The 25,177-nt window shown below is 46.6% G+C and overlaps 1 protein-coding gene across 4 annotated transcripts in view; it reads right to left on the reverse strand.

Moving 5' to 3' along the window:
- The window catches only part of LOC146822196 (nigwaprin-b-like), a 216,468-nt gene that overhangs the window by 108,202 nt on the left and 83,089 nt on the right, over positions 1-25,177 (reverse strand). The window contains exon 4 of one of the 4 annotated variants that reach the window (XR_014962816.1): positions 14,907-14,947. The exons of the other annotated variants lie outside the window; for them this stretch is intronic. The gene's annotated coding sequence lies outside the window, so the exon portion shown is untranslated. Of the gene's footprint in view, positions 1-14,906; positions 14,948-25,177 lie in introns of those variants that run through there. 4 annotated transcript variants of the gene reach the window in all.

Here is a 25,177-nt window from a genome sequence, read left to right on the forward strand (position 1 = left end):
TAAAACATGAATCCTGCTCATACATTTTTGGCACCTGTGTGTGGTTCAGATGCAACGCAGTTTGGACTATGTGTGCTGACATCTGTGTGTACATTCTGGCTTGCCATGAGGGTGTCCCCACAGTACATCTAGGCTATTTTTCCACCCAATTGCAGGCCCACTAGCTTATGCATTGTCCTGGGTGTGGACATGTGTGCCACTCCAGATGACAGGCAGTAGGTCATATGTGTAGCCAACTGTGTAATGAGGTGACGGATGGCCATGTGACAACTGACAAAATTCAAGTTGTTACTCCAAAAAAATTGTACATTGGCACTCACAGCACTTGTCAACAGTTCTTCATGTTTTAAATGTGGACATTTTATGATTTGTGTTAAGAACAGTGATGTGCCTGCATGAAAGAAGTCTCCCAAGGAAGTGCACACCAAACGACATTTCCACTTTCATGGAACACGCTGGCACCTTTTCAAAGAAGCCACTGTTAGAATTACATGGTGTTGCAGATTCTCCATATACATGTTCCCACAGTGGTCTTGATTTTGTGAGACTCCTTTGTTGTTGGTGATACTAACTAACGAGTCTCAAGACATCAAGACCTCCGTGGGCCGATGTATATGTACGTTCTGCAACATCATTTATTTCTGACAGTGGCTTCTTAGAAAAGGTGCCAGCTTATACAATGACATTGTAAATGAACTTTTGTGTGCACTGGCTTGTGCGACATATTTCATGCAGGCACATGAGTGTTCTTTTCACGAAAAGGCAAATTGGCACATTCAAAACATGTCGATTGTGGAAAGTATTGTGAGTCCCAAGGTAGAAACTTTTTTTCATTTTGTGTTCCAATGTACTTACACGTCTCTGAGTGTGGTGACACCTTGAGTATTGAGGTGTGTTAGTTTACCTTGGGTGCACCACTACTGTTTCTTTCTGGGTAAACAAGAGGTGGCATGACTTCATTGTATTGCTGTGCTCACCGGTTCACAGACACTAGCTTCTCAGTGTATTTCTCATTCAAGTTGTGGGCTTTTGTGTTCTTTTTTTCCTGGTGTCCAAGTGGCATAGTGGGTCTACCAACTGGGCAGTACAGGGCTTACATATGTGCGGAGTAATCTAGCTGTTACTCATGATGCATTGCCTGATATGCACTGTGACCAATTGTTCTTGTGCTCATGTGTCAGATGTATACAGGTGACTGATGCATTTTGGTTTCTTCTCCTTGCCCACAGCATCATCCGCAACCGAGGGAGACACCTGCATGGACCTGGAGGAGGGACCCAGCGACAGTGCCACCAGTGCTGGGGAGTCAGCAGGAGCCAGTGGCACAGAGGGTGAGGGGAGTCAGTCGGAGGACCTGTCTGGAGGCGATACCAGCTACGACGCCGACGGGTCCAAGGCTGACCTCCCTGAGGAGGCGGAGGCTGCAACACCAACTGGCAGCATCCCCACATCTGTCTCCGCCTCCTCCATTACCATCTTCGCCCTCCCAGTTGCTCCCGTCCCTTCTGTCCGTGCAGAGTTCCACCATGTCTCCTGCGGCCCAGGCACCGCACTCCCTGCCCCTCTCACCCCTGCTGCCCTCAGTGAAGAGTCTGTGGACATACTGCGTCAGTTGCAGGTTGGGCAGGCATCGGTGCTGAATGTCCTCCATGGACACACTAAACTGCTCACACAGATGGTGTCGTTCATGGAGGGCATGTCAGCAGCGATGTCTGACCAACGCAGGTTTCTGCGGTCCATGGACTCTTCCCTGACGGCAGCAGTTTCTCTCCTGCAGTGCTCCGTCCCCCCCCACCCCGGACCCATCCACACTGCCCTCTCCCATGCCTGCCCAACCCACACCCAGACAGTCACGGGCACGCACCCCGCCAGACACATCCAGCACACCCCCAAGTAAGGCACAGCACACACCTCCTGGCACGCACACTCAGGGGGATGTAGGCACACCCACAGGGTCTGGGGGCAGACGACATGCACGCAGCCACAGTCGCAGTCCGCAGTCCTCACAACCCTGTTCCTCCAAAACCACTCCCCTTAGCTCCCCTGCCAAACTCTCACCCAAGGACACCTATATGAGTGAGCTGGGCCTCGCTCCCACTGAGCCACCACCCCACAAGCGGGCGAGGAAGTCCCCGGGCACAGGAGTTGAGTCCCCCACCGTGTCCACCCCCTCCTCCAAGAGCGCTGCACCCCATCCCTCGCCCACCACACCCTCCGTTGGCCCTGGGGTATCTTCAGGTGCAGGGGTTAGGATGGAGGCCCTAGCAGCAGTGTGCAGCGCCGAGCTCACCTCCACCTTTGGCGCTGCCCCACCCCCTGTGGTGGAGACGTCCACCCCTGCACCCACCACACCTACCCATCTCCCTCCTGTCTCTGCGGTGCCTGGTCCTGCCACAGATGATGCTTCCCCCCAGTCGACAAACCTTGAGGTTTCTTTGTGCAGGCAAGGTAGGGGTGGACGCGGTCCCATACGTCCACCCTTGGACTTGAGAAATGGACTGGCCATTGGCCTTTGTACATAGTCTTTTTTTAATTGATTTTTGTTAGTGCTGAATAAAGCCTTTTCTTTTACTTTCAACACTATTGCATTTCAGGTACTTGATGTTGGTGATGAGGCTCCTGGAGTTGGTGTTCTGGTAATGTGTTAGGGTTCTGAGAAATGTTTTTGCATGATGGTCATGAGGTGTACCATGGTATCTGTGTGCCATCACAATGTCTCTGCAAAGAATCATTGGTAGTGTGTGTTCATTTACTTTGGAGACATTGTCCCAAGGAGTGTTCCTTCCTCTGTGGCACCTGACATCTTCCCTGCAAACAGTTGCACAATTGTTGTGCTGACCTGTGTCCACATTTCCTTTGTTGGTGACGGATCCCTTCAACAATGGCCATGCCTGCTCATCGATGTCTCCTGCTGAATCGTCTGTGCCATCCTTGCTAGTCACTGTACTTGTGTTTTGGGTATGTAGGAATGCCTTCAGGGACAAATTGGCCCTTTTCAGCACTATGCATGTGTGTAATCACTGCCTACAACACAAATGGTACTTGTTATGCAGGGTATTTGGGCACCTGACTCACAATTGTGGGCATTGTATCTGGTGGAATTGAACCCTATTCCTTCCATGAGAGACAACATCTTGGTGGCTGGACCAGCACCTGAACATTCCTATCACTCCTGGGATGTGCGTGACAGTGTGTGTTCCCTTTGGCTATCTTAGTTTTGTAGGCCGTTACATGACTATACAGTCTTGTGGCATGATATCAGGGTGTGTATTGTACTGCATCCGCCATGGGTGGGTATGCATGTGTTATTTGTCCTCACACCCATATGTGGTGTGCCATGCAGTGTGTGAAAGACATCCATCCTCCTGGAAGTGGGACACTGCTGTCAGTGATGTGTTGTCATAGCACTAAAATCATAGTCCAAAGTTAGGGATGCGTCCATACCACCATGTAGGTGTGGTCATCTGATAATGATGTACACCCCCCATTTCTCTGTCCACTGCTGGGAGTCATATGCACCCACCCCTCATATGTCTGGACACTGCTGGTAGTCAAGTGCACCCACCCCTCATATGTCTGGACCAGGGGCCTCCAACGAGTAGCTCGGGAGCTACTGGTAGCTCACCAGTACCCTCAAAGTAGCTCTCAGAGTTGAAGCCATTCCCAGTATCTCATTCAGAGAGTCTATGCGGAGACTCTAAGCATATTCAAAAAGGCAGCACTGATCATCTGAAGATCTTTAGCCAACCATCCTATCAATAAATCAATCAATCATAGCATTTGTAAAGCGCACTACATACCCGCGAGGGTCTCACGGCGCTAGGGGGGGGATGCTGCTACTGTTCGAAGAGCCAGGTCTTGAGGAGTCTACTGAAGGATAGAAGGTCTTTGGTCTGCCGTAGGTGGATGGGGAGGGTGTTCCACGTCTTGGCAGCGAGGTGGGAGAATGATCTGCGGCCGGCGGGCACTCTTTGGATGCGGTGGATGGTAGCGAGGGCATGGTCTGCGGAGCGGAGCTGGCAGGTGGGGGAGTAGAGGCTAAGTCATCTGTGGAGGTACGCTGGTCTGGTGTCATGGAGTGCCTTGTGTGCGTGGGTGAGGAGCTTGAAGGTTATCCTCTTGTTGATGGGGAGCCAGTGCAGGTCTTTCAGGTGGGGTGTTATGTGGCTGCCGAGGGGGATGTCCAGGATCAGGCGAGCGGAGGTGTTCTGGATGCGTTGGAGTCGTTTCAGGAGTTTGGCCGGGGCTCCTGCGTAGAGTGCGTTGCCGTAGTCCAGTCTGCTGCTGACGAGGGCCTGGATGACCGTCCTTCTAGTTTTGGTGGGGATCCACTTGAAGATCCTGCGAAGCATGCAGAGGGTGTTGAAGCAGGAGGAGGAGACGGCGTTGACCTGCTGTGTCATGGAGTGTGTGGACTCGAGGATGACCCCTAGGTTTCGTGCGTGGTTGGTGGGTGTAGAGGGTGCTCCTAGTGCCGTCGGCCACCAGGAGTCATCCCAGGCTGAGGGGGTGGAGCCGAGGATGAGGACCTCCATCTTGTCCGAGTTCAGCTTCAGTCGACTGTTCCTCATCCAGTCGACAACGGCCTTCATTCCTTCGTGGAGGTTGGTTTTGGCGGTGTGGGGGTCCTTGGTGAGCGAGAGGATCAGCTGGGTGTCTTCGGCGTAGGAGATGATGTGTAGGTCGTGTAGTCGGGCGACGTGGGCGAGTGGTGCCATGTAGACGTTGAATAACGTTGGGCTGAGAGATGATCCTTGGGGTACGCCACAGATGATCTTGATGGCTTTGGAGCGGAAGGGGGGTAGGTGGACGCTCTGGGATCTTCCGGAGAGGAAGGAGGTGGTTCAGTCCAGGGCCTTCTCTTGGATTCCGGCGTCGTGGAGGCGTGCTCTTAGTGTACAGTGGCAGACTGTGTCGAAGGCGGCTGAAAGGTCAAGGAGGATCAGGGCCGCGGTTTCTCCATTGTCGAGCATGATCCTGATGTCGTCGGTGGCGGCGATGAGGGCAGTTTCGGTGCTGTGGTTGCTGTGGAACCCTGACTGGGATGGGTCTAGGATGTTGTTCTCTTGGAGAAAGCTGGTCAGTTGTTTGTTGACGGCCTTTTCGATTACCTTCGCCCCGGAACGGGAGCAGGGAGATGGGTCAGAAGTTCTTGAGGTCCTTGGGGTCCGCCTTGGGTTTCTTTAGTAAGGCGTTGATCTCTGCGTGCTTCCAGCTCTCCGGGAAGGTCGCTGTCTCGAAGGAGATGTTGATGGTTTTCCGAAGGTGGGGTGCAATGGTCCTACTGGCTTTGTTGAAAATGTGGTGTGGGCAGGGGTCTTCCAGGGATCCGGAGTGGACGGTGTTCATGATCTTGATGGTGTCGTTGTCGTTGGTGTTGGTCCAGGTGAGCAGGCGGTTGGTGCGGGTGGTGGTCGTGGGAGCGGGGGTGTCGGCTGCTGTCAGGGTGGTGATGGCGTCGAAGCTGTTGTGGATGTCTGTGATCTTGCAGTGGAAGAAGGTGGCCAGCGAGTCGCACAGTTCTTGTGACGGTGGGATGTCGTTGGTGTTGGAGCTGGGGTTGGAGAGTTCCTTCACGATGCTGAAGAGCTCTTTGCTGTTGTGTGCGTTGTTGTCGAGGCGGTCTCTGAAGGCGGACCTTTCGGCGGATCTGATGAGTTGGTGATGTCGGCGGGTGGCGTTCCTGTGGGCTGTGTAGCTTTCCGGTGTTCTTTCGTGGGTCCAGTTTTTTGCTAGTTTTCGGCAGGTTCGCTTGGAGGCCTGGAGGTCTTCGGTGAACCAGCTGGTTCTCTTGCTGGTGTGGGTATTGGGGGGTTTCTTGAGCGGGGAGAGGGTGTTGGCGCAGTTGTTGATCCATTGTTTGAGGTTGCGGGCTGTGGCGCCTACAGCATGGACTAATCTTAACAATCAAACACACACTGTGTCGGCCTACTGAGTCTGCCACATGGCCACCTTTATCCAGTCTTGGACTAAGTCACAAGGTGATTGGCCATGTGGTAGTCCCCTGCTTTATCAATTTCACCATGTGTGTGAACAGTGGGCTATAAATGAAGAGTGGTAGTGGTAGCCTGATCAGTAATCAGTGTTGACCCACTAAAGTGTGTGACTGCAGGAGTCAGAGTGAAAATGTTTCAGTTGGGTGCATGAGCAGCCGAGGGCTGAGAAAAGCTATAATCGTGAGCAGAGAAAATTAATCATCTGCATTTATTTATGTGTGCGTCCATTATAAACACTATTGCTTCCTGTGTTAAGGACTACCAAATGGGTATGCCAGCCCCCATCATATGGGGTTTGTCTGTGGAACAATTGTGTCCGTTCATGGCATAACAATGCCAATTACATAATTGTGGCCATCCTGAACTATTTTGGGTATTCTTGGTCTAGTTATGGTATACTGGCAGCTATCAGTGACACATTAACAGCATGACTGCACTCTACTTAGGTGTCACTGATATAATTGTGGCTGCCCCTTGCATAATAATGGCCATGACTAATAATATGGTGGCCATCCTTGTCCTTATGGTGTCCAGGCTTGTCACAATTATATGCTGGTCGGCATTATTGGCATTATACAGTCGTCCTCGGTGCTATGGTGCCATGGCTTATGACTGTAATACCGGAGCATTCCAAGCAGTCTGTCCATGTGAGGCATTTGTACAGGTGAGTGTTCAATACAAATAAAAAGCTGATGTTTGGGGTCCCTGTATTTCCTAAAAATGAAAATGGGTATTTTAAAGGCATTTTTTCCAAACAAAGGTTTTCTTCAGGAAAATGTAGTTTGTTTGCCCAAAATGGAAAGTGGTGATAGAAAAATCTGAGCAGTTTCAGACATTGATATGCTGATGAAGACAAAAAGTTGCAATTCCAAACACATTCAAAGTTGATACTTGAAAGATAAATCAAGCTGAATTAAGGAGACTTATTACTATGGTTATGTCCTTTGTGCCAGGCATGTGAAGATTTGATTGTTACTTTATCCTTCAGGTGGGGGCATTTAATATTGATAAATGTTTCCTTAGCATTTCTTCTGGTAACATTGCCTGGAATACTTGGTTGGCACTATGATAATGCTGCTTAGGGTGGTCATAGTGTAATGTTTACATGTGCTGTCAATATTTCACAGTGATACAATTTGCTAGTAGCTCGACAGGACTTTCCTTGAGCTGAAGTAGCTCTCAGACCAGAAAAGGTTGGAGACCCCTGCCGTAGTGGTACGTGTGGTACACACCATACTCACGCATTCATTGTGTGAGTACGGTCCGTATCACTGTTCTACTATGCCATAGGGGTACGTGTAGTACACACCGTACCCACGCATTCATTGCGTGTGTACGGTCCGTATCACTGTTCTACTATGCCATAGGGGTACGTGTGGTACACACCGTACCCACACATTCATTGCGTGCGTACGGTCCGTATCACTGTTCTACTGTGCCATAGGGGTACGTGTGGTACGCACCGTACCCACGCATTCATTGCGTGTGTACGGTCCGTATCACTGTTCTACTATGTCGTAGGGGTACGTGTGGTACGCACCGTACCCACGCATTCATTGCATGTGTATGGTCTGTATCACAGTTCTAATGGTGCCGTAGGGGTACGTGTGGTACGCACCGTACCCATGCATTCATTGCGTGTGTATGGTCCGTATCACAGTTCTACTGTGCCGTGGGGGTATGTGTGACACGCACCGTACACGTCCACTTCCATTGTTGCGGTATGCAGGGGTTGCTGGACATGCCCCCCAAGTGACCAGACCCTGGTGGTAATGTATGGCCTCCATATTATAGGTTTGGCTTTGAGTATGGGGTATGTTTCCTGCCCCTCACCCCCACCCTGGCCCGTGGGTGTTGTTCTCACCTTCTGCGGCGTGAGCGTCGGGTGCGGTGCACCAGGTCGTAGGCCAAGAGGACCAGGATGACACGTACGACGGGGTTCATGGAGTGTACGTCGCGTACCGGGGCTCCGTTGCGTAGAGGTTCGCGTCGAACTCTGCTTTTCCGGCTGTGTTTGGCTCCCGTAAAAAAAGAGCCGTACGGAGTGATGTAGGGACGAATCGTACTTGCTGGGCTGTAAAACGCTGCTTACATACGTACGGACGTCGCGTACAAGCTGTTCCGGATCACAATCATAGGTTATTTTGACCCGTACGGTCTTTTGTACGAAACATACAGAAATAGGCTTTCTGTACGAATCGTACTTCCTAGGTTGTACGGATAGTTTACCGGGTACGAGTCGTACGGGGAAAATGCTCCGTACGACGATTTGTACGGCCTTTTTACAGGATTGGAATCGGCCCCTTTGTGTCTGTTCTTCTGCTCTGTGTTATATATTGCGAATATCTTTTTTTTCTTCCAACCAGCTAGAATGTTGCTGCTTACATTCCAGGTTAATTACGTTTAAAAGTCTTCTGTGATTATGACACAGGTGCTCCTCTGCGCTACTACAAATCTTACTTGTTTGCAACTTTGCGTTTGCGCTCGCTTAGCGTGATTCTGTAAGAGTTTATTTTAGAGAAATTAAGTTACGTAATGCTACAGTGACTCTAGTCCTTACTTTGTCCTGTCACTAAGAGATAGGGGCGGATTGATACTTAGGTTTAGGTACTTTGTATGAGTTTGTAATTTTTTAGTGGTATGCATGATGCCCCCTCAGTTACGTCACGTGCTGCTAGTACGCCAGTCTCTATAAGAACCTTTTCTAGTTTGTTCAATGAGTGGTGGTAATTGGCTTAGCATTAGCAGTGGCACTAGCAGAACATCAGCATCAATCAATCAACCCAAAATTTGGTGTATACAAAAAATGTAGTCATGTGTCCTCTGTTTGACCATATGCATCGTCGAGGAATAAAAGAAGTGGAGATGCATACTTAATGTACAATTGGCATGCCTGGAATAGGTGGGCTAGGTCGGGTGGTACGTCGTACTTAGGCTTAGTTTTAACTTAGTATTCTGGAATCAGAATGGAAGACTGGATTACTGTTGATAAATAGTAACTTAAGTAGTCGATCTGCGAATCCCCCGATACTACTTGTTGACCAGATGAGATCGGTCAATTTAGTTATTGCAATTGTTGTTTACATAAGTTTTTTTTGACCGTTCTTTAAAAATATTGTATTTGTTTGACTCCATCCATCAATGTTTGTCTCTTTCTTATATCTTTCCTGTTCATCAGCACCCAGGGGCAGACAGACAGGGAGTGGGCAGTCGGCGGGAGAACAGTCAGAACCCCACCACCAGGAGAACACCAACGAGGGCTCCTCTGCTGGCCCCAGTAAGTCTTCTTGTTTTTAATAATATTTCTTATTCCATAACTTTTACTGCACCATATTTTTCACGAACTATTGTTTCAGTTTCCCAATGATATTTTTTACCAACAATTATCCTTCGATCTGTATGGTTTCAAAAATCTTGTTATCCCTGCCTCCGCTATAATGACTCTCTGTACTACTACTACTATCAGTCTGTCTGTACTGTAGTAGCTAAGCTTGCCCAGTTGGCCAGTGCCTCTTTATTTGAAAGGTTGTAATGAAACTCAGATTCACCAGTAGCTCTAGCCATTGAGTCCAGTCCTTTGGGTCGTCCTCTTGTACTACTTCTAGTCTTATTGATCTTGAGTCTTTGTTAATCTTGAGGCTTTGACAATTCACAGCAACAAATGCCCAACCAGATTTATTACTATTTTTATATGATAGCCTATAGGACATACTACTGTTGTAGGGATCTTGCACATACAGACCTTTGCACAAGAAAATAGGATGTTGGTGATGGTAGGTTGGACCTTCCTCACACACCTCAATCAGAAATTCAGAACCCACCACAATCCCCTGCTCGACTATAGTACTGTCTTGTCATAACTATTAGGTCTCCGAACCCTCCCCCCAAGATACCCAACAAGTAGACAACCCAGAACATAGCATAACACACCCAACCTCTCAGTCGTGGAAGCAATGCACATGCACACCCTTCCTTTAATTTGCTCACTCGTGTAAGTTAGTCCACACCACATACCACCATGTCTATGTAAGTTCAAAATGTTTATTTTGAATTGAGAAGCTCTGTACATTGTTCTATTATATATTGCAGCACCAACCGGAAAATCAATAACATTAAAACAATAAACATTGTTACACTTACTTACAGTTGGGAATTAAATCATGATAACTGAACAGGCAGCACCACCATCCCCTGGGAATTTAGTTTATATAAATTTATAAATGAAGATCTCTGAAGGGACCCCTCACCTTAGAAGAACCTAGTACTGGTAGTTGTTGCATCATTCATAAGCTCTGCAAAGCTCTGGTTCGTAGAAGGGAATCTTCGGTCTGCAATGCGAAAAATGAAATGGTGCGTGTTAGTATATTGCAACTAGCAAGCATTTCTCAGCCGTGCCAAAAAGTGTAGCATTTATGGATAAGCAATATGGACTAGCAGTCAGTACACCAGTACTTCATAAAAAAGTGGCTTGTTAATGTTTTTGTTGACCGCTTGTACGCAGCGCGTAGACAGCAGCAGTGTGAGGCAGGTCATGTGGGCTCAAAGGTGTCTTATACAAAAAGCTGCAAGGTAACGTCACATGTGAAAAAATAAAAGACACAAAGGTAAAATGGTTGCATGGCTCGGGCTAACTAAGCAAAGGCTAGAATGACCCTAGGGGGGACCATATATAACTATTAGTGTCTACTCTACTACTACCTGATTTGTACTAGTGATGTATGTTAGTATTAACTCATTTTTCAATCTTGCTACTAACCAATAGGGGGAGGTGTATATGACGCCTAATAAATGTGTAATGTTTTCTAGTCGCACTACCGACCACCATTGCCAGGGCCAGAGAAGGCGACGCGGATGGAGAGGATGCGGCAGTTGCTGCAGATACCGATGATGGAGCGGTAGGGGGAGTGCCAGCACCAGTGGCAGGCGGTGGTAAGTTAGATTCATAATCCTTAACTACTGTTGATAGTACACTCACTGCAAGGGTGTACTGTATGTATACTGTACTGTTGAGACTTAGGGCCCCATTAGGATGGTGGGCGTATTGCTCCCGCCGGGCCGGCGGTATTCACTGCCGACACCGCAGGGGCAAACCTCCCGCCATCCCTGTAGAAAAGAGTCAGACCCCCCCCACATGTCGACCAGGTGGAAAAGGGTTCAATATGGTGGTGGTGTCTCTCTGAACACATCGCCAGCCATATAATCTGCATTTTGGAATGCCTTTGCGTGGCGGCATTGCCGTCCGCCACGGAAAGGCATGCAGACATTGCAGAGTATGCTTGGGGGCCCCCATGGAGGGTACCTATGCTATGGTACCCCCCTGCCTTTCAAAGCAAAACGTGACAGGCTCCGCAAGGGGCCTGAAATTTTGTGCTTGGAAAAGCAGCACAACATGTATATTTAGCATTGCTTTCGGCACCGCCAACCAGAATGTAAACAAAACAGGATGCGCCGGCCACTGTGCCAGGCGCATCCTCCTAATTGTCCCCATTGGACCCCCACCCTTTTTAGCGTGAGGATGGCGGGCGGACAAAGTCCGCCCGCCATCCGATGTCCTAAGTAAGTATGAGTTGTTGTGAACGTTTGAAGAGTGAACTAGAAGACTAGAATCCCTTTAATTGGCATAGGAGCGGAAGTATTGAGTAACCAATGGCCTCGTCTATCTGATTTCAACTCCGCTTTGAAAGTTTTATGGAGAAGAGCACCTGGTGCACTGTTCAACTAAAAAGTGAAAAACGGGTGGAAGGAAGAAGGACGGGCGAGATTTAAAATGTTATATACTGTGCTTTATAGTGCTACTCTACCATGCCACTATGTGTATAAATAATTAACTTGTCTTACTGTTTTTCTAAGAGTATATTTTACAATTGTCTTGTTTTTTTCTTTTTGATACACAGCTACTCCTAAAGTCAATCGGAAGGAGTTGGCCGCCAAGGCATGGCGCCGGAAGCTGGAGGCAATCCAGCAGGAATACCGACGGCTGGTGGTCTTGGCAGAGGAGGAGAAGGAGACTGCTGCAGTACTTGAAGCCTCCTCCAGTGCCCCTGGCCCCAGCCACAGCCCTCCAGCGATACGGCGCCACCTTCTGGCGGCTGCTTGCCGCCACCGCAATGCCATCTCTGGTGCCCCCCCCCACTGTGGCTGCAACTGCCGCGCCCTCAGATGCCGCGTCGCCCGTCTAGAGGAGCAGATGCGTGTCCTCCTTCAATCCCGCCCCACACCTTAGTCCCTGTCTTCTGCCCCTTTTTTAATTCTTGTTTGAGTGGGTGGGAACTGGTTTGGGCGTTGGGTTTTTGCTTTTTGGACTAGTATTTTATGGACTTTCCTACGGACATTGGTTGGGGTTAGGGAGGGGGGTGGGTCAGCTTTTGTGGGTTTTTAGTTTATTTTTGTTAGGGTCAATTAAATATATTTTTCTACGTTACATTCAATGTTGTTATTGTTTTGTAGGTGGGGTTACTGTTTTACATCACACTGTTTCCTTGCTGGTGCAGGGCCAGTGTTTGATTTAAATAATTGGCTGACTGTGTAAGACACAGACAGATAGATGCGACACCCCTCACTGATTAACTTGTCCTACTAGTACTTTCAGTCTCTCCTCTAGTCTATGCATTCTTTATCTGGACTCAAAGGGGTGTGTGAAATTGAATTCATTGAAAACATGTCTATTATTAATTCTGCCTCCCCCAAACTTCTCTTACCTGTGCTTGATGTTTAACTTAGGCACAGCAATGGCTGCATGGTGAAGATGGTTTCCTTTTTCTAACATGCCATGATTGGGGTGGTGGTGGTAGTATAGTAGTAATAGTAGACACTAGGGCTGGGCGGTAAATTTCGTTCCGTTCGTGGAATTTGCGGAATTTGGGTAATTTCGCGTTCCGCGGAGAACGCGAAATTGCCCAAAAATCTGCGTTCCGCGACTTCGCGAAATTTTTTTGCTTGTTCGCGTTCTCAATATGCGTGTTCGCGAGATATTTCACCCCGAGCACGCAAACAGCGATCGCGAACAGGAAAAAAGTATCGCGAACAAGCAATTCCGCGTGTTCGCGGAATTTCTGCGTGTTCGCGGAGATTTTTTACCATTTCGCGGAGATTGGCGTAACGCGATTACGCAAATTCCGCCCACCCCTAGCAGGGCAGCAGCATTTGCATAAAAAGAAAATGAGACAGTCAACCGCCTTTGAGAGACTGTTAGAGGAGTAGTAGAATGAAGTACAGTACAGAACTTACGAGCAACAATAATATGCTAAAATATTTTACAACAAAACATAATGGTGGTTGGGATAGCCTACTAGACAGAGTTAGAAACTATAGTTGTGTCGAGTCACTTGACTAGGCCCACAGCCTAACAGTTAGTTCTGTGTATGAGGAATGACAACAAACAAATCCAATCAATGCCGGCAATTAATGCTGAGGTATATGTTCCTTTGTTAAATAAAATAACCTCTAAAATATACTACTCATGGGTGGGCAAGCAGAAGAAGATCATCGCTCTGCCTTGAAATTGAAGTACTGTTGCTTTCGCCACATCCGCCCCAGCAAGCGTGTGATTAAGTATTGGTGTACATTTAATTTAGTCACACCTCGACAATAAGTCACACAGCCCGGGGGAAGAGGGTTAGGGTTTGTTGAATGGATGGTAAGGGGGTTTGGGGAAAGGTTTGACATTGAAAAACAGTATGCATGGACAAACAAACGACAATCTTTGAAGACTACCACATCCATATGTTAAGGGAGAAAAAGGAAATGCATGCATGATGATGAGAGACCCGGATTAGATACACTTCTTGTTCTGTTGTTCCGGACTTAATACTTTTACAGATAGCAAATAGAAATTTTAAATATTGGTAGGGAAGAATCGTAAACAGAGAGCAAACCTAATGATGATAATAACAACAACAAGAACACACTGTTGTAAAGATTGTAGACAAAAAAATTATTCAAATTATTTAATAGAAGATGAAAGTTTATACTGTTACTATGTTATCCTGGTCAAAAATGTGGACTGGATTTGCATCTCGGCATTCCTCTTGGTCCTCTCGTCCATCAGTCTTGGGTGTCGTCACTCGCCACTGCCCGGCTGGAAAAAAAATGTCGATTTATTGGTAAGGTAAGTGTGCATTGTAATGTTTTCCCAAGTATAGGGCAAGGCCCGGCCTGTAATTGTAGATAGAAAAACAAAGGGGATATTGAGAAACAAAGTTGAAACAAATGCACAAGTTATGATGTAGTGCAACAAGAACACTTTCCGAGGTGGCATGTATGCATCATCTCTACTCTAGTCTGTTTCCAGCATTGACCTTCAACAATAACAGGAGGGAGCAGGCCCACAGTGACAGGTCTGACGGCACGTTGCTTAGCAGTAGCACATCCTACGTTTAGACTTTAGAGTACTTTTTTTTTTTTTAAAGAGTTGGACAAAGGCAAAGCACATTATCCATTCCAAACAGAGCATTTTACAGTTTAAGTTAGTAAATCAATGCACAGCAGTCATCCCACCGCTACACTCGACTCCACTTCTACACAGACATTTGGGTCTGCTGTGGTTGTTGTTGACATGTTTACCTTTAGGCTTCTAAGTTTTATGCCACTCATGAAACGTCCTCCTGACTTGTTATTATTCCATCAATCATCATCTCCGATACTTGTACTGACTGACTGTGAAGATCGGCCTGCAGTAGAAGTAAAATTGTTATTACACAACAAGAGTAGAAATATTATTGACTTGAGTCACTCTTTAGTGTCTACAGAAAGATAGATTACTAGTACACTTCGTGCACAACAAACAACGAAAACACAAACACCAATTGCTCAGAGTCAGGTGTCCAATGCATGCCATTAATTGTCATTACCTGTTCCTTCTCATCTTAAGTTAACGTGCCGTCTATTTCGCCATCATCATCATGGACGGTGCTGTTGTCAATCATACTCAGTGCGCAGATTGAGTCCCCTTCCTGTATTGAATTAAAAAAAGCAATGTATCAAGCTGCAGGAGAAGTACAAATTTCTTATTTGCAAGAAGGGGAAAATTCACCTTGAGTTAAGTTTAGTGTGTACTGTAGAAAGATGATTAGTGCACAATGACATAACTTCATGCACAACAAACACAACAAAATCACTCAGTCTGCGACTCTGCGTCCAATGCATGGCATCAATCATTACCTGTTCCATCTCATTTTCAGTTAATGGGCAGTCTCTCTCGGCTCTGAAAGGAGGATAGCTATAGTAGTCATCTGATTCATGCTCCACTTCTTTTCTCTGGACTAGGAAAGTTTTAATTTTTTCTTCTATTTACCATCATCCAATCATCATTCATGAGTTCAATGGATTTGGGCGGGAGATTTAGTATGATGGATCGGAGTAGCTGGATTCGGAGGACTGTACTGTCAAATTGCAGACACCTGAAACTTGTATATTAAATTAGAAGAGTAGAAGACGGTGGTAATGGATTTGTTGTGATTAACAAGTTTGTAACCGGAATGACAGACACACAAATAAAGGGGGAAAAAAGGGAGGAAGACAGTAAGTGCAAGCCTAATTGTCAGGGAAGTATAGCTCGTCCTCAAACTCTGGGGGTTCAGCCAGTAGTAGGTAATCATGTGACACACTACTTCCGTCACCTGAGCCGCTGTCCTCATCTTCCTCCATTGCTTCATGTATTGTGTAATTCGGTGGTATGAAGTGCTGATTCATTTTGATCATTGTTAACCTCTCCACGTTTTTGGGCGAGAGACTGGTCCTTCTCAATGTTACAATGGAACCAGCGGCACTGAAAACACGTTCGGAAGAGACAATTGCGACAGGGCAAGCCAGATAGCTTATAGCCAGCCTGCTGAGCAGTGGCCATTCAGACCTTTTCCTATACCAATACTGCAATGGGTTTTGATCAATGTACACCTCTGTTGGGTCGTCCAGATAGGCCTGGACCATCCGCTCAATGTTCAGGGGAGCTGCTGGTAAGCTTTCGGGCTCTTTTCTCTGTGCATCAGCACTGTGCTTATTAATGCCTAACTGTACATACCAATCGTCTAACGATTCTACTGGGCCTAATGATCCAGTTATTGTTGCTGTTGTCGATAGTGATGGTGAGTGTTGTGATCCAAACGCACTGCCCTCAGCCGACGAAGTTGCAATTGATCCTGCATGCCCTGCTGCAGTACTTCTTGTGGGTTGATCTTGCGGGCTTTTAATTAGCAGCCGTTCGTTTTCCAACTTACTGGCTGCCTCAGCTATACAAGTTTTGTAGCGGGCAACATCAAGCTCTGAAAAAGCAAAGAATGTCTTCAGTCCAAATTTTGCACGTGGATCCAGAATTGTGGCACAAATGTAATGTTCTTGTGACAAAATTTTATTATCTATCCTTGTATTTTCAGCTAAGCGACGGACTAAGCTCTCCACCAAGTCATAGGCTTCCCTTTTGTCCTCTACACCTTTGTATGATTCAGAAACCTTCTTCAGCTGATGCTCTAGCTTTTGCAATAATGGGATAGCTTGGCCCATTGTACAGTCCTCCTTGCTGACTTCACGTGTGAAGACCTCAAAAGGACGAAGCATCTCAGTCAGGCATTTAATTAGGCTCCATTGCTCCATCTCAAGGTTCATGCCTTTAACAGTAGCATCCCCACTTTTCCAGACATATTCATGGAGTGACCTGTACTGCTCATACAGACGATCAAGCATGTAATACGTTGAGTTCCAACGTGTTGCCACCTCCTGGATGAGTGCCTTGACTGGCATCCTATTTTCACGTTGGATGATCCTCAGCTGCTTCCGAGCTTTAAAAGAATGGCCGAAATGAGTGCATATTCTTCGGCAGATGGCCAGTAAGTTGCTGACTATGGATTCTTTTTTCAGAAAGTATTGAACTATAATGTTTATGCAGTGCGCCAAACACGGAACCCTGAAATAGGAACGAAGATCCATAGCCTTAAGTACATTACTGCCATTGTCTGTGGCAACAAAACCGATATTAAGCCCTCTTGGGTGCAGCCATTCAAAAACCTTGCTAAGAAACTCTTGCAAAATGTTTACAGCCGTATGAGATTTCTCCATGGCGAACATGGCTACAGTTGCATGTTTCCGAGTACCTTTAAAAATCGCAGCTGTGTCAACAGCACCTCGTGCAGATAGCTTATCTCTAACCCCCACAAAAGAGACCCAGTGCGCAGTGATGCACATGTAATCTGTGGCTTGGCAACTGGTCCACATGTCTGTTGTCAGGTGGATATTGTGAACAGCACTCTGCTGCAAAGCTTGTCCAACCAATTCCAGCACATCATGATGTAGTGCCGGAACAGCAATTCTTGCGAAATAGGACCGGCTGGGAACCTTCCATTTAGGGCAGATGGCTGACACAAATTCAAGGAAACCCACCCCTTCCACAAATGAAAAAGGAAGAAGGTCCAGCACTAACATTTTAGCCACCTTCGCATTGTACAACCGTGCCGTTGGGTGGATGCGTTGGAACTGCCCCTCCAACCTAAGCATGCTCTCAATGGTAGGCTGGATTACTTTCCTTTGTGGTGCTGTTTTCATTAACCCACTTAGACTCAACGACACAGTTTGTCTCATTGCGGTACTCGGTTGCCTTGGTGTCTCAGCCTGACTGAGTATGGCTCTTACTGCAGTGCCACTCAGATGTTACTGAGGAGGATGTGGGAGGTACCACTGCACTACTGGGGACAGGGCTATAAACGCCTCCCTCTTCTTCACCTTCCACCGCAATAATATCGCTCCCTGACTCTTCCTGACCAACTTCAATGGGTTGAGTTTTTCGACTTTCTTTTAACTGAAGTAGGCGATTCTCCCACACGATAGTGTGGTGTATTCTGAGATGACTTGCTTGGCCTCCGGTACCATAGTTTGTACCAAGCTTACCCCGCCGAACACCTTGTCAACAAATTGAGCATATAGCAACATTCTCCTCCTTGGTGCTAACAGAAAAGAAGTCCCAAACTGGGGAGGAGAACTTTCTGGCACTGCTGGATGTGCCACTTTCAATACCAGATGAACTGGAGGGTGTGCTTGGAATGTGACCCTGTGCACCTAGACTGTGACTTTTACTACCACTACCTACTGAGATGGTTGAGCTGGATGTAGGTCCCTGCCGGGCCTTGGAAAATATGGCAGCTGGAGGTAGTGGTGGTGTAACCTGTATTGGTGATATCCGTGCTACATCCCGCTCAGTAGCAGCCTTTCTGGATAGGGTGAGAATGTTGGTCTCCAATTACTTTGGGGCGGGAGTAATGTGCGTGATGACTGGCTCGTCTTCATCAACATCACCCTCCTCTTCTACATCTACCTCCATATCTCTAAGTTTTTCTAGGACCTTCCTTTTCAGAAGCATTGTCTTGTGCCGTATATCACTCTCAGACTGAGCTGGTGGATGCCAAGTGGCATCACGATCATCAGAAGCGGGGCTTGAAGAAGAAGATTATGGGCTAAGCCTCCTTTTCCTTGCTGTTGGTCTGGAAGACAATAGATCTTCTGAAACAGTGGTTTGACTTTGCTCCATTTTGTCTGCAGGAAGCTTGATTTCTTGAAATGCCCCTACTTCAGGAGCAGCAACTACTATGGTGGGCTGTTGTTGCGGCTGCTGCTGTTCTTGTTGCGGCTGCTGCTGTTCTTGTTGCGGCCGCTGCTGCTTTTGCTGCGGCCGCTGCTGTTCTTGTTGCGGCCGCTGCTGTTCTTGTTGCGGCCGCTGCTAATCTTGTTGCGGTTGCTGCTGTTCTTGTTGCGGATGCTGCTGTTCTTGTTGCGGCTGCACACTTATCTGCTGAGTTTGCACTTGCGTTGATTGGGTACTACTTTGCGATAATGACATTTCAACATCGCTGCTCGTTAGTGGACTGGCTACCTCTGCGACACGAAAGCCCTTGGGCCTAGGTTGGTGGGGTTGGACCGCTGGTGCTGAGGTGCTGCTCCCAGCTTGGTTCCCGGACAACGCTGCTGCAGGCGTAACTTTTTTGGTGTAAAAAAAAACATTGGCCGGCACACCACCAGTCGTGGTTAATGGCACTTACTTTTTCTGTTCCTTCTTCTCACCGGCAACTTTCTTGGTACTGTACCTGGTACCTTTCTTTAGGGCCATCTTCTTCAGATGTCAGGCAGGATGCAGATGCACAACAAGTTCTGGTCACACGTGGACGTGATGCGCAGCAGAACTTCTGTCTGGCTGGCAGTACAACGGGTAGCCGGGTGATGCTGATGACACCTCCTCCTCCGGCTTTTTGTGCACCTAGAAGCAAATAAGCCAGGAGAAGAACATCAGTGAAATGTTGCATTTGTTGTTGTGGTTCAGTTACTTAGCACTGTACTAGTGCAAACAAAAGATAGTCTAGACATTTAGGACTTTTTTTCAACAAGGGCTATGTTATACTACTGTGTACAGTTACACACTACACTCTCAGGAAGGATAGGAAAGTTAATAAGAACCACCAAAATAAAAATGTAATGGAAGTGGGGTGGACCCTATTTGCCATTAAATTATTTGAGCATCTCAGCATCCATGGAGCTGCTGCTGGCAAAGGGGGTGGATGGATGGAAGCAGTAAGCCAATAGGAAAACCATGCAGGCCTATATGGCAAAAGCAAGACAGTAATAACTCCCAACACAAAAAAGGCCACCAGCCACATGGACACTCACAAATCACAAACAAGCAGGGGGCCTGGGAAACACCAGGAGCTGACAAAAGGCCTATAAAAGCCAGGTAAAGGATGCATGCTAAAGCACACTGCTCTGGCTTTTTAATGCAACAAAATGCAAATACGAACATTCACAGACCCCAAAAAGGTCTGCAGGGTGCATGCATTGCACACCAACACACACCAGACACACACAACAAAAGCATGTCTTTAAAAAAAAACACACTTCCCCAAATCAATCCAATGCCATCCATGCCCTAAATGATGTCTAAAATCAACAGACCACACAAAACAAAACACTTGATTAATAAAGCTGTGGCTACCTGCTCTGATCCTACTGGATGAAAGCAGGCCTGTTGGCAGACAAGGCCAGGCAAACTTGCAGGCCTAGGCTTCAAAATGGCCACCAGCCACATGGCCAGGCCCAACAACGTCAGAAAGCCCACCCCAAAAAAACACACTTTCCCAACTCAATCCAATGCCATCCATGCCCTAAATGATGTCTAAATTCAACAGACCACACAGAAAACACTTGATTAATAAAGCTGTGGCTACCTGCTCTGATCCTACTGGATGAAAGCAGGCCTGTTGGCAGACAAGGCCAGGCAAGCTTGCAGGCCTAGACTTCAAAATGGCCACCAGCCACATGGCCAGGCCCAACAACGTCAGAAAGCCCACCCCAAAAAAACACATTTCCCAACTAATTCCAATGCCATCCAGGCCCTAAATGATGCTTGAAAATGAAATACATTCAAAAAACACCAAAGGAACAGTTGCTTCATCATGCACACACCCATGAGGCCATGACTAGCTCGGGCCTACTACTGACTACTACTACCCACAACATTTAAGGAATGATGATAGTTACCAAAAATAAATTGTAGTTACAACAACTGCAATGCCCCCAATCAAACAGACACAACAACCACTTACTTGTAAAATATCCAATTAAAAAATCCTTAAATCCAATTGCAATGTTGCAGCAGACAAAAAGAGTGATCTTTCGAGCTCCAAATCCAAAGGCAGAATGAGCAGGAGATGGACAAAGCACTGGGAGGAGCCTGCTGGACAGGAACAGGAAGTTGGAGATTATGTGGCACTTCCTCCCTCTCCCCACCTTTTTAAAAAAGGACTCCTTGCACAAAAAAGGACAGCCAAATGTCAATCTGAGGAGTTGTTTTCATCCAAAATCATCATTTGCAGAAGGTTTCATGCTGCTAGAGCCGATATTCTTATCCAAATTGAAAATTTTACATGTTCGAGTTCTCGAGCTTCACATTACTTCCGCCGGATGTCGATGGCGGGTCCAAAATGACTTGATGGCGTTCTCTCGCTCCCTCTCGCGTTGGATATGACATGTTCGGGGTCTCTTTCTCCTTTACGCGTTCGATTAGACGTGCCCGCGTCCTCACGCTCTCGCTCGCGGTGGAGAATGACGTGTTCGAGCTCTCAATCTTCTCATACTCTCGCGGTGCATGATCACGAGAAGAAAGACTTGATCGCGCTACAAATGACGTGATCGCGCGACAAATGACATTAATGCATGTGCGAACTGTCGCAAGACAGCGCAAAATGGCTACCAACAATCCAACATCTCGTGGAAAACGCGACCGGGTCGGGAAAACTTGCCGGCGAACGCGGGGAGTCAGGTAAGGCGATCGCGCGCACGCGAGAATGTATTTTTTTACAGCGCGAGCAAGAAAAAAACTTACCGGTAAGATGCGGATTGCGGAAATTTTGACATTTTCGCACTTTCCGCGGAATGCAAAAATGCAAAATTATCGCAATTTCCGCGAGCGTAAGGGAATTTTGGCCCAGGCCTAATTTTAAGGCTGGACAAAAATGGCCTGACGTACTCCGGTGGGCTCAATACATATGAGTTAATTACTGTCAAGGCATGCCATCTATTTGCGAAGAAGATCTCACCATTTAAATGAGACAGATATCTGGTGGAAGAATTAGTTACTCAACAAAAGGCTGCTTTTCCATGCTACTGATTCATGTATCTTGGTTACCTAGCTCATCTATTGCCTCTCAGGATATACTCCCCAAGAGTGATTTTGTTTATTCCTCTGCAGATCTAAATTCAAGGTAAGCCTGCGTTGGAGATGCTGCTTTTGGAATGGAAAATAATGGTTTTATAATATCAATTGCCATTTGTCTCAAAAGGACAATGTTGTCGACATACTGTAGTCACCCAATTTTCTCCATTGCCAAGGTTTGGGGATGACTTTCCTTTTGCGGAAGATAGCTTTCAAAGTCAGCTAGGTATAGTTTAAACAGACTTGGGGCTAGTATGTATCCCTGTTTCAGTCCATTCATAGTATCTATTTTTTCTGTGACTTTGTTGCCATCCCTAATTTGAACTGAGCCCAAGTCTCTTCGTACAATGATATGATTGCTCTTAACAAATTACTTGCGATGCCCAATTCTGCCAGTTTTTACCAAATTTAGCCGTGCGGGACCGGGTCAAAGGCCAACAAGATCAAAGAAACATGGAAAGAACCGGGTTTTACATTGTTTTGCTTTTTCAGCTAAGATGGTAAGTGCTGTTAAGTTTGTGATTGTCCCCATACCTGGTCTGACCCAGGTTGTTGCTCAAGCTACTCTGAATTTCTGAGGGGTCCGTTTAGTTGCTGTGGGTTGCCGATACTTGCTTTGCCTCCTGGGACTCCCTGTTATCTTCTGCCTGCGGGGGTATCAGTAAATGTCTGTTTTGTCTGCCCTCTTCCTTCAGGTGGTTGGCTGGCAGAGCATACATTTTGCGGATATGGGCTTCTCAAACCTCTACCACAATCTCCAAGTTTTGATTTCGAGCCTTTCCCCTTCCACTCCATTTATCGCTTGCCAGAATTCCTTGCTGTTTGGTAATTTGCTGGTCCATAAGAGCTTGCTTCCAGATTCCTTCTTGTTAGCTTCTTTTTACATTCTCAAGTTTCATAATGAGTTTTTTTCACACCCTCTTCCCTTTTTTTATTATGTCAACCGTTATTCTTCTCACTTCTCTTGTATTTGTGATGTTCGCTTATGCAGATCGGTGCTGTACCTGCTTTGTCTTCCTATTCCCCCTTTTGTGCATATTCCTTTTGTACTCACATGTGGTACTGTTCTGGACAGACATTTTGTCAGTAGGATCTTGCTTAGCATTGCCCAGGCCTCTTCATGTTGGTCTTCTACTGTTGTTGCTTCTTCTGGTACTCATACTCTGCGATAAACCTCTGCCATGATCTCCTCAATCCCTGAGCCTTGCCATTTTAGCCTTTCTATGTTATAGCTGACTGGACTGGAGACTAACGTATTTGCTGGACTCAACTTATGAAACTTTCATTCAATTCTAAGGGTTTGTTAGAAGTTTTCATTCTCTGAGCGGGATGACTTCAAATTGGCTTACCAGTGGGAAACCTTTTTTGCTAATTAGCGTGAAGTCTATTTTTGATGTCATCGTACAACTGAGGAAGATTATTGATGCTTGGATGTCCTCCCTCGTGTTGCCGTTCAGCATCTTTAGAACTAGTTTTTCTAGCTGCTTTCGTAGATTGATGGCATGTTGTTGATTGCTCCATTTAATAATACTTTGATTGAGGTTAGTAAGGAAGTTTTCTTGAAATGGAAGGGAGTGATTGTTGGTGTAAAGTATGTAGTGGCTTTATTAACTCAGACAGGGTAGCCTTCCTTCCCTTCTTCTTTGCTTCTCACGCAAGAATGTAAACATTTATGATATGAAGCGGTTCTACCTTTGTTATTTGTATCCAGTTATTTTGTAGAGGAGTATGTGGAGAAGACCCACCCCACCCCAGTTGCACATAATTTCAGATCCTTTCGATTGAGGAACATCACACACCAAACAAAAAAATCTCACATTATGTGCAACATAGTTAACTATTGGCATTGGCTTTAAATTCCAGGTTTCCTGTGTGATATAAACATTTTGGAGAAATGCCTTGTGTCTCCATATTGCAGCATTGTCTCAAAGCCATGGATGTCCCAGGAGCAAATGTTAATACTGTCCTGCTCTAACGCTGAGATGTTTCAATCAGGACCAGTTAATATCTTGGTCGCTGGGGGTCCATGGCATTTCTGGATTGCTTCCGCTGTAGGATGCTGCTGGTGCTGCCGGTACTGGCCAATGTGACTTGATGTCGGGAATTTCACTATTGTAGTTTTTGTAAGTTTATCAAGAATTGATCTGCCCACATCACCCCCCACTTGGAACCCAGTGCCTTACTGCTGTGTTAGTTGGACTGTCATGTTGTTTGCTTGTGGCGTTGAGGAGCAATGGACCCGCATTTGTGGTGGGTCAATCTTTTGAAGCTCTATGCTTAAGTTTTAAAAGGTTTCCTGGCATGCCAGGATTTAAAGCACAATTTTGGCTAAATCCCATGTTGTTACTATTGTCTCTCTATTGCTGATTGCCCATGTGCACACGCACCTGGATCCAAATTCTAAGGGCCCTATTTATCAAGGGAGCTGAGTTGCATTTTCAGCATGCAACGTGGCACATGCCCAACGCAACCCCCAAATGTGATTTGTCATGCCATGCAAGGCTACTCTGTGTGGCGCTGAGTGACTTCATACATCAGGACTAACACAGCACAGCACAAATCACTGCATTGCATTACTCTGCCCTGGGAAGGTGTTCCATAGGTGTTGGGTGGGTGTTCCCAGCAACACTCATGGACTTTTACGCATTCCCAGATTTAACATTACTTGTACACCTTGGGATGCACTAAAATCCTATGCCTTCTCAGGGGAGGAGTAATGAGGAGAAACATGTGTATTTCTCCTTATTACTTTCTCTTTCTACAGCACACATAGATATAAGAATATGCTTCAGGGGACTGTTTGTGTGCAGGAAGGTGCCCCTTCCTGTACAAAAACAATTCTACATGCAAACAGGTGCACTTGCACCATAGTGCCAGGGTGCCAACGTTTGCGCTAGGCAAACCATTGTGCACCAGCACTGCGGAAATTAAGGAATGCATCGGATTGTGATAAATCCAGCACATTTCTGCCCTCTCCCTGTAACACAGCACAGTGCAGCATGACATGGTGACTTGCTGTGCTACATTTCTATTTCATAAATATGGACCATAATGTTCAGGTTTAGTGACATGGGTTTGCATGTCACTAAACCTGACAGCAGCAGCAAACTAATATTGTTGCAAATAATATTTGTTACCCCCCCCCATGTTTCATATATGAGGTCCTGTTTTGATCTAAAAGATTTTTTTAATTGATGCTGCATTGTGATGAGAAACATTTCCCTGCAAAATGTTTGTAATAGACTCCCATACATCACCCACATTAAAAATGTATTAAAGGAAAACGGTATTTAAAGCAATCTATTATTCAAGGCCATTAGGGAAAGACACTCTGCAGACCAGGGCCGGCTCGATCTGGGGCCCTCCTGATAGGGTGGGCCCTGGTCCAGGGCTTACTTTGCCCATACCTTTAAAACGTTTCTGGCCTGATGCTTCAGGGTATGGCATTGGGGCAGTGTTACTGCAGTTGAATGAGGAGGGCCTAGACCAACATGTAGCT

Source organism: Triturus cristatus, chromosome 6 (genome assembly GCF_964204655.1).
Source record: "Triturus cristatus chromosome 6, aTriCri1.1, whole genome shotgun sequence".
Taxonomy (NCBI): domain Eukaryota; kingdom Metazoa; phylum Chordata; class Amphibia; order Caudata; family Salamandridae; genus Triturus; species Triturus cristatus.